Consider the following 15,811-nt stretch of genomic DNA (forward strand, 5'->3'; position numbering starts at 1 on the left):
AGAGAGAGAGAGAGAGAGAGAGAGAGAGAGAGAGAGAGAGAGATCATTAGGCAATAGTAACATTTACAAAGCTTAACATTGATGCGGTAAGGTCCAGAAACAAAAAATCAATCAGAATATGTATAGACAATTCTTTTAAATTAGTAACATGGCTAATGCATTTAGATCTTCCCACCAAACGTGTCAACAACTACGTGATGGTTTCAATGTAAGAAATATGTACCTAAAACAAAGCTATTTGAGCGTTGAAAATACGACTTTAATGATCACTGTAATGGAGCAGAGACTACTTCGATGGTAACTGCAAATAAGCGAGCCGAGAGAGCTCATGTTCAGTGTTTGTTTAGGCATGATTGTGATAAAGAGTAACAAAGTAACTGGAGTAATTTGGATAGTAATGGTAACTGGGTCGAAACAATTGTGATGGTTAGGCATTGGTACTGTTTAATGAGACAGCAGTGACGAATTTAATAGTGAGTATAGGTAATTGAGCAGACGAAGACTTCGAACTACTGCACATAATAAATTCTTGTATTTTTCTTACTTCTTAAACTCTCTAATTACTTTATTAAGTAGTTTTATATATATACATATATATATTATATATATATATATATATATATATATATATATATATATTATATATACACATACATACATACATACACACACACACACATATATATATATATATATATATATATATATATATATATATATATATATATATATGTGTGTGTGTGTGTGTGTATAATATAAAATTTACTTTCACGTTAATAAAAAATATACCAGCTATTTCCAACTAAACCTTACCATGTTACTCAACTCTTGGGTGGGTTTTTCTGTTTTCCCAAATGACCAATGAATATTGCAGAACACTTCATTGAAGGCTTTATGGTAAGTGCATAATAAATATGAACAAAATATTGATATTGACTTGATATCTTTATTATTTCTATCTTTAAGTTGCGACATCAATTCTTTTTACATTAGACAACTGGAAGAGTGTTTTTGAAATTACATACAGCTTGTGCCAGTTGAAATCATCGGAAATTATACTATCCTTTCTTAACAATAAACAAATAAATAATATGAAACACTAAAGATAATACGTGGATATATAAGTGAATTTAGTCATTGTTATCATTAAAATAACAATGCTGTAGAAATCACGAAGATAACAACGATGTAGTAATCACTAAGATAACAATAATGTAGCAATCACTAAGATGATAACGATGTAGAAATTACTAAGATAACAACGATGTAGCAATCCCTAGGATAACAATAATGCAGAAATCACTAAGGTAACAACGATGTAGAAATTACTAAGATAACAACGATGTAGCAATCATTAAGATGATAACGATGTAGAAATCACTAAGAAAACAACGATGAAGCAATCACTAAGGTATCAACGATGTAGAAATCATTAAGATAACAATGCTGTAGAAATCAAGAAGATGACAACGATGTAGTAATCACTAAGATAACAATAATGTAGCAATCACTAAAATAACAACGATGTAGAAATTACTAAGAAAACAACGATGAAGCAATCACTAAGGTATCAACGATGCAGCAATCACTAAGATGACAACGATGCAGCAATCACTGAGAAAACAACGATGAAGCAATCACTAAGGTATCAACGATGCAGCAATCACTAAGAAAACAACGATGAAGCAATCACTAAGGTATCAACGATGCAGCAATCACTAAGATGACAACGATGCAGCAATCACTAAGAAAACAATAATGAAGCAATCACTAAGGTATCAACGATGCAGCAATCACTAAGAAAACAACGATGAAGCAATCACTAAGATAACAACGATGCAGCAATCACTAAGAAAACAATAATGAAGCAATCACTAAGATAACAACGATGTAGCAATTACTAAGATGACAACAATGTAGAAATCACTAAGAAAACAACGATGAAGCAATCACTAAGATGATAACGATGTAGAAAACACTACGATAACAATGAGGTAGCAATCACTGTTACCAGTGTTGTTAATATCACAAGGATACTAGAGATGTACCAATCAATAAGATACCAGTACGGTTACAATCACGAAGCATACCGGAAGTGTGGCAATCATTAAGATACCAGTGGTGTAGTAAATATATTGATATCTGGCATTATCGCTGGTCACTTCTAAAAACTAGTACAACTTAAATGTTGCTTAATTCAGTGATCACACGGCCAGTGGTGGAACAAATGTGGTATGACTCATTTATCATCTATTCTAAGATCTATAAAGGGATATGATGAGAACTCAACTTTTACATATTTGGTGCTGACATTGTAAGAACGGGAATAAGAACGAAGAATTCCTTATAACTCATCATACATACAGTACATACTTGGGAGAGTGACTTACATTGAAAATAATAAAACATTAGACTGAGTTGATATACGGGTCCTTTAATTCTTTCTTACGTTACATTAGCAACTTAGCACCTGTACGAGTACCTGTTGCTTGGCTACCTTTGCAGGTAGAATCCTTTTTGTTAAAAGACTAACTTTATATAAAATTAAGAGCAACTTAATGTTGACCACTGATGAAAAGTCTCAGGAATGTTGAACCTTTTGCTCACTGGCCAATCTTACATGGTTAAAGAAAACAAGGTTTTATATTATACAGCCGACCTTTCACAGCATCAGTTCACAGGGGATAAATCACAACAGTTACAGCAAGTTGAGACTACCGTAAGGCCTGGCACTGGGGTCTGGGAGGTCATTCAGCACCCATGAATAACTGGGAGAATCCCTGCAGTTGCATTATGAAGTAATAGTTGAGAGATTGAATAACAAGTTGGAAGAACAGAAGCAGAAACCGAGGTACAATTAGACTAAAAAGGGAGTAAATGAATGCTGGCTCAACCCTTAAGTACTGCTTACAGTTTTCCATGCGAGGTGCACTGAATACACTAGCCCCCTAAGGAAGTGCAACAAGTTACGTAGCACTGTACGCAAAAGATTTGGAACTGACATTATGAGGACTCAAAAGTTAACATATAATGTATAATGGAATTATTACGCCAACTCTCGTTTATGGAATAGCGTTTGTTGATATTAAACAAAAACTTATGGTGATGCAAGTGAAAATGAGTAGTATGCTACAAGTAGTACAAGAAGAATGAAAGTATAATCAATATGGATATACATAATAGAAGTGGTAAAAATGTGAACGTAAGTGAAAATGGATCATATTCTTTTGGAGTGGTTTGGGAAGAAGGAAAAAAAGGGGTGAAGGTAGTCTGTTGAAAGGAGAAAGAATAATTTGCAAGTATCGGGAAGAGTAGAGCATAGAAAATGCTGAATAGATGGAATCAAATATGTATTCAAATGGAAGGACCTTGATATCCATGAATAATGTTATTACAATAAGTATGCAGGGTTTAATATCCTGCTAATAAACCATATGTGTAGCTATTTGAATCGGGTAATGCGGAAATTTGTTAATTAGTTGTCTTCAATTTAGTAGTTAATCCTGCATAATGGTCCAACTGAAGTTTTAATAATCAACTTATGCTGGGGTAAATGATTTGATGTTGCTCACTCTTAAGAGATTGTTGATGAATATACATACTTGGGACAGACAGGCAGTGTTTTCCCAGGACACGAGACCGAAATTAAAAGAAGGATAAGCATATTATGAAAAGAAAAATACCACTTTCTCTAAAAAGAAAAGTATTTAATTAGATGGTGCTACCAGTAAAACTTACGCACCGTTAACTTTGAGCCTTACTAAAACCGTAACTAGTCCCACTGCAGTACAAAGGCCTCAGACATATCCTTCCACTCACGTCTGTTTATGGTTTAACTATGCCAGTCTATCCCTGCGAATTATCTTAGTTCGTCAATCCACCATCATCTCTCTCTTCTCCTGCTTCTTTTGAAATCTCTAGAGACCCATTCTGTTATTCTTCATGTTCATCAATTATCTGTCTCATTATATGTCCTGACCATGTCCCTTTCTTTTTCTTACATGTTATTAGAATATCCTCTATTTTAGATTGTTCTCGTATCAAGTTGATCTTTTTTCTCTCTGGTTTTGTTTGCACCTTCATTATTCTTTCCATAGCTCTTTGATTTGTAAATAGTTCTCTGAATTTTCACTTATGCATTCTCTATTCAAATCTTTCATCATCTTTTGTAATTCCTCCCATTATATATATATATATATATATATATATATATATATATATATATATATATATATATATATATATATACATATATATATACATATATATATATATATATATATATATATATATATATATATATATATACTGTAAATGTGAGTGTCTCCTACATAATAAATATTAAGTGTATGGTTATATAACACACACACACGTGTGTGTGTGTGTGTGTGTAGAGAGAGAGAGAGAGAGAGAGAGAGAGAGAGAGAGAGAGAGAGAGAGAGAGAGAGAGAGAGAGAGAGAGAGAGAGAGAGAGAGAGAGAGAGAGACAAAATGTCTCTATCGAACATCACTGCTGAAGGTGTAATTACAAGTTAGGAAGTATAACCAGAATCTCCTCCGCAAGCTCACTCTCTGGTCCTCATTCCAAAGATACTCTTACCACAGACATTTTCTTCACTTAATCATTATAGATTCATATCGAAAAAAAAAAATCCGTACACAATTTGAAAAACGCTGAGATAAAATGTGTGAGAAAGAACCACAGGCATATGTATCTAACTGAAGAGAGATATTCAGTTGCGGATAAGAAAAGATATATATTTTGGTGCGGATAAGACCCACATGAACTCGTAAGACAAGAGAGAAACAGAGCCACCTAATGGAAGATAAGCAAGCCAATTACCTCCCAGACATATTCAAAAGAGAATGGTCTTTTGCAGCGATAACATCAGAGACAGAGCAAGAGAGAGAGAAAACAAGAAAAGAATCCTTACGAAAAATCAAAGCCCCTCCTTATCCCACACACTCCTCCAGCCCAATCTAACAAGACTCCCTTTATCGCTGATCTCTCTCGCGTTCCTTTTCTCTGTGTATGCTTTTTTTTTCTTTTTTTAATCAATACGCGTTTCTTTTTCTGCCACCAGAGCACACCTTCGACGACGACTGCCTCTAGAAGCGATAATGACCAGATAGCGTGCGGGAAGGCGCGAAAATCGCCCGTTACGCTGTGTCAACAAAACGACGAGTGTGATGGAGAGGCTTTGGGTGACCTGGCGTCGTCGCCTTTGGTGGTCAGCAATTCCATATGTAGGGGGGAGAGAGAGAGAGAGAGAGAGAGAGAGAGAGAGAGAGAGAGAGAGAGAGAGAGAGAGAGAGAGAGAGAGAGAGAGAGAGAGAGTGAGTAAACATGCCTTCTCTTCTCAAACTTACTTCTTTTTGCAAGTCACCCTTTGTTAACTCTCCTCTAAATAAACAATTTCCCTTTCTGACTGACTCATCTCTCCACATGCAGCCCAAAATCCTAAACCTATCTTTTTTATATGAATCAAACCAAACCTTGTCAGACAAGAAAATATAAAAGGGGTAGGTACCGAGTATATCTAGCCTCATTGGTACCAGGAAAAAAGCTACCTTTAAGTACCCAGGTTCCAACTGTCTACGAATCTTGAACAATACTAACATATATGAAGTTATGTCTATTTCAGAAACCTTGTTGGGTGCTCACTTTTTAATTTGGTACTCTATACATCGATCGGAGAGCATGCAAATATAAGTGAACGTCGAAAAAGAAGCTAATAGAGTGTGTGTAATAGCCTAGTAAGGACTTGAGGGTAAAGGAACAATACCAGTTAATAAGGAATATGGAAGAACACTCACGCCTACCAAACAATAATCATAATAAATGGAAATGAAGTTGAAAGGAAAATAAAAAACATACTAAAATGACAAAAGAAAAGCACAAAAATTTCTATATATACAGTATATATATATACAGTATATATATATATATATATATATATATATATTATATATATATATATATATATATATATATATATATATATACATACACATCGACATAAAAACACGTGCCTAATTGTACCATAGGAAATTATACTAAATTCAAAGATAATCGAAGGATTTTATACAAATTTGAGAATATCGGTCATGAGGTCATCACTCGGTACAAGGCAACAAGGATCTGGCACCCAAATGTATGCAACGGGCAAGCAATTGTTTATTCTAATATGGAATGACTCCTGAAAAAAAAAACACACTTCAGTTCCCCGCCCATTCTTTAACTCTTAAAAAGTACCTGATAGTGCTTTCGTACTGTTTTCCTGACCTAGTTATCACATTCGAAATACACTGTCCTCTTGGGTTCTAGGGATCATCCAGGATTTCTTGAGTACCGGGGGAGAGAGAGAGAGAGAGAGAGAGAGAGAGGAGAGAGAGAGAGAGAGAGAGAGAGAGAGAGAGAGAGAGAGAGAGAGAGATTTATAGCAGACCTGTCCGAGTTCCAGACCTGCTGGGTTGCCCTTAGAGCTATAAAACTCCATACCCGACGAGACCCTACCCGAAAGAACTTGGTGAGTACAGTTATTGGGGACATAGGGGATAGAGGATAGGGGAAAGAACTGGGAGAGATGGGGGATGGAGCAAAAAGCACGTAAAAGGGTCAAAGGTATAAAAGAGCGAAATGGTGACTTGCTTCGTTGCACTTTTTTTTGCAAGAGATGATGCTGCGCTTTGGGTTCTAGGACAAGAACAACAAGATAACGCATTATGGAAATAAAAATAGAGAAGAATTAATAGCCATTTTGGAAAACTTTCATTCCATTTAGTAGAGAAAAATTCGTTTATCTACCATGCACCTAAAACATCAGAATTCTTCAAATATTACGGGTGTTAAATAGGCAATGGCATGACCAGAATATAAGTGGACAGTCTACAAACATTACGGAATGGAATTCGGCTTCTGAGTCACCATAAATATAAAATAAGAGAGACCATTACAAAGAAAAGCGACTTTAATATCAATTTTACCATTAGGTATGCTTATATTGGAAACCAGACATATATCTACGACAAGAAACTTTAATAAAATGACACGAAGGAAATGACGAGAGGATAGCTGTCCGTTGCTTGAAAAGAAATCACATCGAACTCTCATATCCAAACGATTGGATTAAAGACAATAGTAAGGATTCACATTAGAAAATATGACGGATATATGGTTTCCCTAGTGACAATAAATAAGCCATTTTCATGACAGTCCCACACACAATTAAGAGAGATTTCTGCGTGACCTTTATGTAAGTTTATAATGCCATATAAACAGATGATCACGGACCTATTGAGAAGACGCGCAATAGACAGAATATGAGGAACTTATCAAGAGTCATTTCAGACATGCCCAAGAGGAAAGGACATAAGGGCATAAGGGATTCCACATGGAGGCTTGTGTGAAACACGGACCATGAAAGGCCAAAGTCTTTCTGCAACAGAGAGCACTGAAGTCGTGATGCGCCTTCACGAACCGAGAATTAAACCCGCCGTCATGTTATCCGATTCTCTCCTTCACCTCCCTAGCCTCTACAGGGATAACACCACCCAAGAATAAAACACACCCACCCACCCACTCTCTCTCTCTCTCTCTCTCTCTCTCTCTCTCTCACCTATGGTAAACATGGACAATCACACACTAGGCTTTTCTCATAGATAGGGACGAGTCCGTAAAACAAAAGTCATGTCAATACACCTGTCAACTAGCAAATCAAGGATAGACACCCCCACCCCGTGCAAAGAAATTCCATAGTACCAAGCAGTCAACAGGCCTACAAAAAATACTAATAAACAACGCGTGGATGACCCTTAACACAAAACACTCTCTCTCTCTCTCTCTCTCTCTCTCTCTCTCTCTCTCTCTCTCTATGGGATCATGGGAATTCCATTCCAACAACTTTTTCACTCTAATCTAGTTTCACTTTCTTCCTTCCATGTCCATAATATAAACTTTTCTTTTCGCCTTCTGATTTTCCCCATTGGACATGTACTAGATAAGAACATCAGCCAGCACGTACCACTCGGTTATTCACAATTATTATTTTTGGTTTTACTGGCACAGTCTGTAAAAAAAATCAATTAAAAACAAAAGACATTAAAAATATATTTCATTTAGAGAGAGAGAGAGAGAGAGAGAGAGAGAGAGAGAGAGAGAGAGAGATATTCTAAACATTGTGTGATTGGCCGTATCAACTTCAAACAGCCTACCTGTAGTTAATATTTTAACAAAATCCACTCAACGGTATGTGGCAAGGCTTATCACGTGTCTTTTATTTCAACTGACTATGTCACTGAACTGGAAAGCAGTCAAAAGTAATAATAATAGTAATAATAGTGGTTCCGGATTCATATCAAAATATCCTTAACTCTTCTTTAGCCCGCAGCCCATCCTACCGCTCAACAAAATTTTGGCATCCCTTTTATGACGAAGCATGCTAGCAAAACAAATCCTGCTATGGAATCACATTTCACTTACCAAATCCAACAATCCCTTATCAACAGGACATTTACATAAAATGGAAAAGGACTGAATCAAAAGTAAAATAGCATCGTGTACCAAGAAGTAGCTTTCGATTTAAAGATAAATTGGACAAGAGAAAAGTAATTTTAAACAGCATATTCTACTTATAATTAAGATACAGTACCAGTAAAAATGAGTCGCCTTTCACTAAAATATGCCGCTTTAAATAAATAAATTACGATTTTGTAAAGTTAGACAAAAACCCATCCTCGGTTTTTTAGCAAAGATAGTAATTCTGATTCTGGTCATCGCTATGAGGGACAGCCTTTAGCACTCGACTTCACAGTGACCAAATACTAAAATCAGATTTGTGAACAGCCCTAATATAAATACTGCACCTCAATAGAACTGGTTATTCTAAGTTTTCAACTGTTAATATTTAATAACTGAGGGCCTAGCTTTTTTATTCTATGGCTTCAGACATCTCTCTTATTAAAAGCCATATATTGAAATATAATAAGATTCCCTACTGCCACATCACTATTAGTAGCCACACAAAAACTTACCTTGATTTGTTTATTGTAAACTTGAAGCTAAACAGATATAGTAGCCAATCACTCAAAGTTGGTAAGTCAAACCACACATACCTAGAAATAAAAAGCAAATATATACGTTCCTCTTTGCAGAGCACTAATGAGTCAAGTATAAGAATACATAAAAAAAAATAAGTTTTAATCAAATGAAATTAGCATATTCAAAATAAATGTTAATATTTTCAACATGTATATCTTACTCTGTTAGTCATAGTTGAGACTTTCAATGGCATTGCTAGTAATACCAGGACCCACTAAAAGCTAACTGGCAACCGTGGTGATTGTAACGACTCGGGAGTCAGAAAACCTGGCTCCAGTGACGGTACCGCTACAGAAACTCTTTAAAGGTTTAAAGAGCCACTCATGAATGGCATGGGCAAGGGTCAGTGACATTGCCCTAGCAAGCAGGTCAATGCCCTACAGATTGACCACCCATGGTAGGACCAGGGAGGGCCAGGTAGTGGCTGCTGATTGCTCAGCAGGTAGACCTATAGACTCCCCTAATATCCCTCATCCTTAGCTCACAAGGATGGTGATGTTGCAGCGACCAAAGGAACTAACGAGTTTGAGCGTGACTCGAACCCCAGTCCGGCAATCACCTAGCAAGGATGTTACCAACAGGCCAGAACAACCCTTAAACTTGACAAGAATCCTTTACTTACTGTCTGCAAAAGCACCGTTTATTTAGCTAATGTATCTAAGAGGAAGGAAAAGTGTAGAGCCTGTGATTGTGAGAAGTACCAATTAGTCTGCTATTATGGTCATAATCTATGACAATCGCCTCAAACTAAAGTATCATTTTCAGCTAAAACTGGTTGCTGCAGATTCCTAATCCCCATGCCTAGCCCCTGGTGAACCACAGATAATTCAATAATACAATTTGGCTCCAATATCCGTCACTTTTCATGAATAAGGTAACCAGGCAAATATGATTAGTAAACTTTTACCAGAGCAAATACTTTTTGCACCCCTTCATCAAAATGAACTAACTTTTCTCCACTTAGTACAGATTGTGGAAGACAAGAGAACTTGAAAGGATTCCACTTGGTAAATGATGTGGTGCAACTGCTTAATTAAAGCAGACTACCATCTTGATAAGCTGTAGCTATGCAATTTCTTGCTGTCTCCTGGGCTTGGAAAATTCTAATGAATTTTGGATGCAATGTTCTCTCCTATAGAACATGATGGAATGCATAGAAAATCTAAACTAGACAAAAGAAAAATTAAGAAAAAAGTTGAGATGCTGAAGAACCAAATGGGTTTTTCTAATTAGCCTCCTTTTGAAGATGTCTAGGATAGCTACATTTAAGAGTTTGAGCTATATAACTCGGAGCTGGGGCCTCTAAGGTTATTCAGTGCCCAACGGCAACTGGCGGAAAACTCAGCAGTAGCACTAGGAAGTAAATTGTACAAGGGCTTGGACAGCAATATGGAAGAAAGGATGCAAGAATGGCCGTAAAGTAATAGGGAATAGGACAAATGCAGCTGGATTCGAAGGAATACCAGAAAGACCCTGACGTTATGCCTACATTCCACTAACTCAGATGTCGAGAAAACTTCTAAGCTCATTAGTTTTCATTATTTATTCGTTTCCATTACAAAGGTGTTTCTCCTAACGAGATTCTCAGTGTAAACTTCAACTTTGGTGTTAGCCGCCTCCTTTTTCAATATCATTCACAGTTCCCCAATTTAAAAACTGAAAAATTTCTTAATGGTGAGGATTTTAGTGAGCCACAACGTTTATGGTTGGTGTTCCCACAGAGTAGTAAGAAGTACTTTTTTTATTTACTGTTTTGATCGTAAAAATAAAACGCTATAACATCCAAATGATACAAAAAAAAAAAAAACAATACACCACAAAGCAAAAAGACAAGAGCTTCTAGTCTTAGTAGAGATTTAGGGATCAGTACGTAGACTAGTCAGTAGCCATGATCCTGAGCTCTAGCAAAAGTATGACTTTATTTGCTAAACTCTCTTGCATCACACTCCAATTAAATAATGTGGTAGTGTGGAGGATTAATTTTTGTTTCTATGTTTTGTTGTTTGCCAAATCCAGAGAGAGAGAGAGAGAGAGAGAGAGAGAGAGAGAGAGAGAGAGAGAGAGAGAGAGAGAGAGAGAGAGAGAGAGTGTGTGTAATGATTGTTTGTTGTGAGAAAGACTGTTGGTATAATTGAGGTTGTTTGTTTACTTTTTTAGTTAGCTTAGGACAGTGGTGAATGTCTTAAGCAAATACTTAATTTGATTTGACTGCAGCCAGAGGCAGTTCTGTGTGCATGAGTGCTGGGATTTATCATTTTTACCAGCGTGGAAGTAACTATTAATTTAAGAGCCCTAATTCCTCCTTTGGAATTCTTGACTTAGCCTGGACTGTGGTTTGCCAGTCGAGTGCATATAGTAAATAATTTGTTGATGATGAACAAGGATTTTTTTAATGGACAGCCATTAGAGAATTTTAGAACATTAATGACCCTGCCCGTAACGTAAATATTCGATGATGATGATGACTTGGCCTAGAAATTGATTGACAACCCTAAAGGAAGTTCCAGAAGAAAAAACAGATTGTGTGTTTCTTTAGTGTAGTATTGCCACAGAGCTGTGGCAGTGCCTTTTAAGACAGTTGGGCACCATGTCTACGACAGTGTTGGTGCTCATATACAGTATATACATACAGTATATTATATAAACTCTTGTGTGCTTATTTTGGTTGTGGTGTTGGTTTAATTTTAAGTTTTGGTGTTTTTTTTTTTTCTTATTTGAATGTTAACTGTATTGATTTCTTTAGTTTCAAGTATAGTCATAAGTTGCCTGTTATGATTTGAGAATTAAGTGATTGTTCTAGTTGTAAGGAAATAAGGTCATGTTTAGGTTTCAATATTCTTCCTGTGCAAGAGTCCAGCTGTAAGATAACATAAGGGGAAAGTTTGTGCTGTGGGACAATTTGTCTGTTTAAGGACAGTTCTGATTGGCAAGTCTATGGTCCTGTTCCCCTGATATTACCCTTGAAGTGAAAATGTATGGCAAAGCTTTATTAAAGTATTGTAGTACAAAGATGATAAACTCTGAAGTAAATTGTATTTTTCCTAACTATATAAACCTGAATTTTTTAAACAGGAGAAGGATATTCAGCGAAGCTGGCACACGGCTGTTAAAACTTTAACAAGGTGCCAAGAAGGGATTAGTTGTTAGCAGCTGGCAGTGGGGAAGTAACCGACTCACCCGCTGGCTCACTGAAAAACCACTTTGATTGCAGAAGGGACTCCTGGCGTTGATGGGTAAATTTGTGTGAAAAACTGCTTGTAAAGTTATGAAAAATAAAAATTACAATGCTTCCTAATTTGTCACTTGTTCCTACACAAATACAAAACCTCATTCTTTACATACAATAGGAGACTCATCCTTAGAGTGGAAGTTCCTTTTCCAACAGGCTGGAACTTTTACCCGGGATTACTGAACTCGGGCATGATAACACGTGAAGAGAAAGAATCCTTGAACCTCATTAACCAGCGGCTTGATAATACCAGTTGGTCAACAGCCCGTGCACTAGAGGAGAGTGAGTGTAAGAATACTATCGTTGTTAAAGAAAACTAGACCATTTAGAAAAATATACAAATTTTAATCTAGAAAAAAAAAAAAAATGTTGGGCTATGATTTTTTAATGTTTTTATTTCTGTTAACTTGTGCTCTAGTCCATCTACATCGTCTCAAAACTCCTTTCTTTGTTTAACAGAGTAACGGCACCTTGCATCCAGTAGGGATTTGACACAAAAGCAAGCACAGTATAGTTTGATCTGCATGGGAAACAAGAGATTAGCCATATTCCTAGGTATTTACAATTGAGCAGCAGTTTCTTGCCTGAAATCTCCAGCAAGAAAAAAGAAAAAAAAACTTGTTGACCCAGTACACTGCACAGACAGTACGCAGACCTTTAAGAGATATTGGGAAAGAGGCTGGATACCATTTATCATGTATTATTTCTATTGAGTGATCAATCTTATTACTGACCGATGCATTCCATCACATATTAATTACCTCTTTTATCTTTTGACAGTTAATTTCAGAGGATATTGTTGCATGTACTAGTCCCCAGTAACAAGTGCCCACAAGGTGGAGTAAAAAATGTTTTAGTGGCCGTGAAACTTTAAGGGTAGTCAATGTCCAAACCCTGCTGACTTATTGCGTAGATAGTGAACCGCAATGTTACACGGTACTCCTTAGCCTGAAGCTTTCTTATGTATCTTGACTGAAAAGGCTGTCTTGATGTGAAAGGTTAGAAAGGTTTCCATCATAAATATGATAGGACCTTATTTTAAAAAAATAAAATAAAAAATTCTATTTTATATCTTTGATCTTAATGTGGGGGCTTACTGAATAACCTGTTCCTGGTAACTTTGTATTGATATGAGTGTCTTTAACATGTGAAAGGTTTACTTTTCTCAAATCAATTTTTTAGACTTTATTTTCGCATCATTGTATCTTCATTTTTCATTTTGAAATAATTTATCTTAGATTTTTTAATGTATCTCATTCCATACTGTACCTTGTCCACCAGCCTGTAGTTTTTTATTTCTCCTAATGCTGCTCCATTTATTTAAAACTCGGTACAGAGTACCAGCGGAAGATAGACGGCATATTCAAGAAAAAGGTAAGAGGGGAATTCTAAGGTTCTCACTGGGTCCCTTTGCCCAGTAAAAAATCAAAGGGTGGTAGCCCCATTTCTTCTTGACTGTTTACCTTTTGCCCAGATCTCTGGGTAATCCAAAATATATTTTGTGCAGTGTGAAGTTATACAGTGGTCGGCATTCTGACACTGGGCAGTCTGCGTGCTACGTCAGGCCATAGTCTGCAAACCACTAAATCATGGCCATTGTTTCTGGCAATGATAAATAAGTTTGCAATAGCACAATAAAATAGCCTGCCACTGAAGTCTAGAGAGGACGGTATTATACCTCTTCAGGAACCAGTTGGCCCACTGGTTTGCTGCGTTATGGGTAAGGAATTTCATCACCTTGACGCCTGTAAAGACGATGCTCTTGAATACCCTCCACTTATGTGGAGAGGACAGATCTTCAGTGGTAGCTAAATAGCCCATGGCACTCGACCAGGACACCAGTACCATCCTTTCTATATTCAGGGCATCCACTACTGAAAAAAATACGGAATAGGCTGCCAATCGATCTGTAGATATGCCTTGGTCCAAGGCTGAAACAGCCGGATCTAGAGGTAAAGATGGGTTAGCTTCTTGTACTCTGTAGTAACTCCTCTATCTGAAAAACAAGAGGAATGTGTTAGACATCTTCCCAGCTGTAAGGGAGTCCTGCCTAGCTGAGATCTAAGAGTCTACCTTATCAAGAGCTTCGTCTGCCAAGATTGACCATGGCTATTCATGGCGGGCTCTGTCAGATCTAAGAGACCAGTATATGGCTGCCTTCCTCCCCTTTGTGGGGAGCAAGGAGCCTCACCCAGACCATTAACTTTCCTGACATAGACTACAATCTGCAGAAAGTTGACACTGACTCCCCTTCCTCGGTCTCCAGAACCTTTGGGACAGCCTTGACAGAGGTGTCCGAGTCATCAGAAAAGAGTTAATCTTGCTCCGATGCCATACCCAGACATCATGGAGGAGTATCAAACATATCGTAATCGTCATCATTATTAACTGGGGAACGAGTCCTCGACAGACCTTCTCTTGGGTCCTGAGATGGAAAGTCTCTTGCAAGAAACTGGACATGTCTCAGGATTCTGGAAATTTCCACGAGTCTAGGGGGGCCTGTTCTTTGGGACAGTAGCCGTATCCTTACTTTCTTGGGTATTGCCTGTTTCCCAGTAAAGGAAGCTAAGATGTTAGGTGCTTCCTTTGGCCCTAGTGCCTTCTATTGTACCTCAAATGGACGCTTTGCTAGTTCTTGCTTCCTTCGCAAGATATCCTAAGGCGGGATGTTTTATTCTATAGGAGACAGCCTGAATTGGTCTACGAACGATCAAGCCCGTTCATCTGTGGGTGGAATGTATCGCCCGGAGTGGAGTCCCCTGTCTATTTGAGTTATGCCTTCATTGGTCTAGCTTTATTGGGATAATACCAAACTCCTTCCAGGATGGACTAATCCTTGATTTGTGCTTAACTGCCCCAGCTTGATGGGACTCTAAATGTTGGTCCATCCTCGACGTGTTGGAGAGTACATGGAAACCTGCAAGACTATAGCAGTTAACAGAGCCTTGCTCGTAGTCGCACGCCTTAATCTAGGATCTGAGGAAGAGGGAGCGCAGTGCCTGTAAAGATACTCCCCCTTCTGATGGTAGTGCTGAGACAGACGTCTGTCTTTCAGAAAAAAACAGGACCCTAGCAAAAGGGAGACATGTTTAATGAAGCAGCTCCCGCTATCTGCTGAGGAGTTACTCCTATCGCGAGAAAGTGTGCTCACATGAACAGTCTGAAAGGGAGAGGTAAAGTTTTTAAGCTTTAAGGTAGTTGTTTTTAATCACAACTGAATAAAGGTTGGTGGGAGAGAATGACAGCATGTCTGTTCTCTATGGAGCCTAAATAAAAAAGTGACATTTTTACTAGTGCAAGTGTGAGTGAAGTGGCTGGTCTACTGCACCCCTCCCCCACCACTAACTAAAAGTGGGTAGTTACACCTCGACCCCGTTAAAAAGGTAGTTATACCTTGCTTAAAAGTCTTATGGCTGGTTTCAGCTGCCGCTGAAATATATCTCCACTGTAAAGAGCAGAATAGTTTGTATACAGTATAGTAC

General features: G+C 37.5%; 1 long non-coding RNA gene across 1 annotated transcript in view; it reads right to left on the reverse strand.

Annotated features, from left to right (window-relative positions):
• The window catches only part of LOC137623688 (uncharacterized), a 272,087-nt gene that overhangs the window by 213,116 nt on the left and 43,160 nt on the right, over nucleotides 1-15,811 (reverse strand). The gene's annotated exons all lie outside the window — the stretch shown is intronic.

This window comes from Palaemon carinicauda, chromosome 30, assembly GCF_036898095.1.
Source record: "Palaemon carinicauda isolate YSFRI2023 chromosome 30, ASM3689809v2, whole genome shotgun sequence".
Classification (NCBI taxonomy): Eukaryota; Metazoa; Arthropoda; class Malacostraca; order Decapoda; family Palaemonidae; genus Palaemon; species Palaemon carinicauda.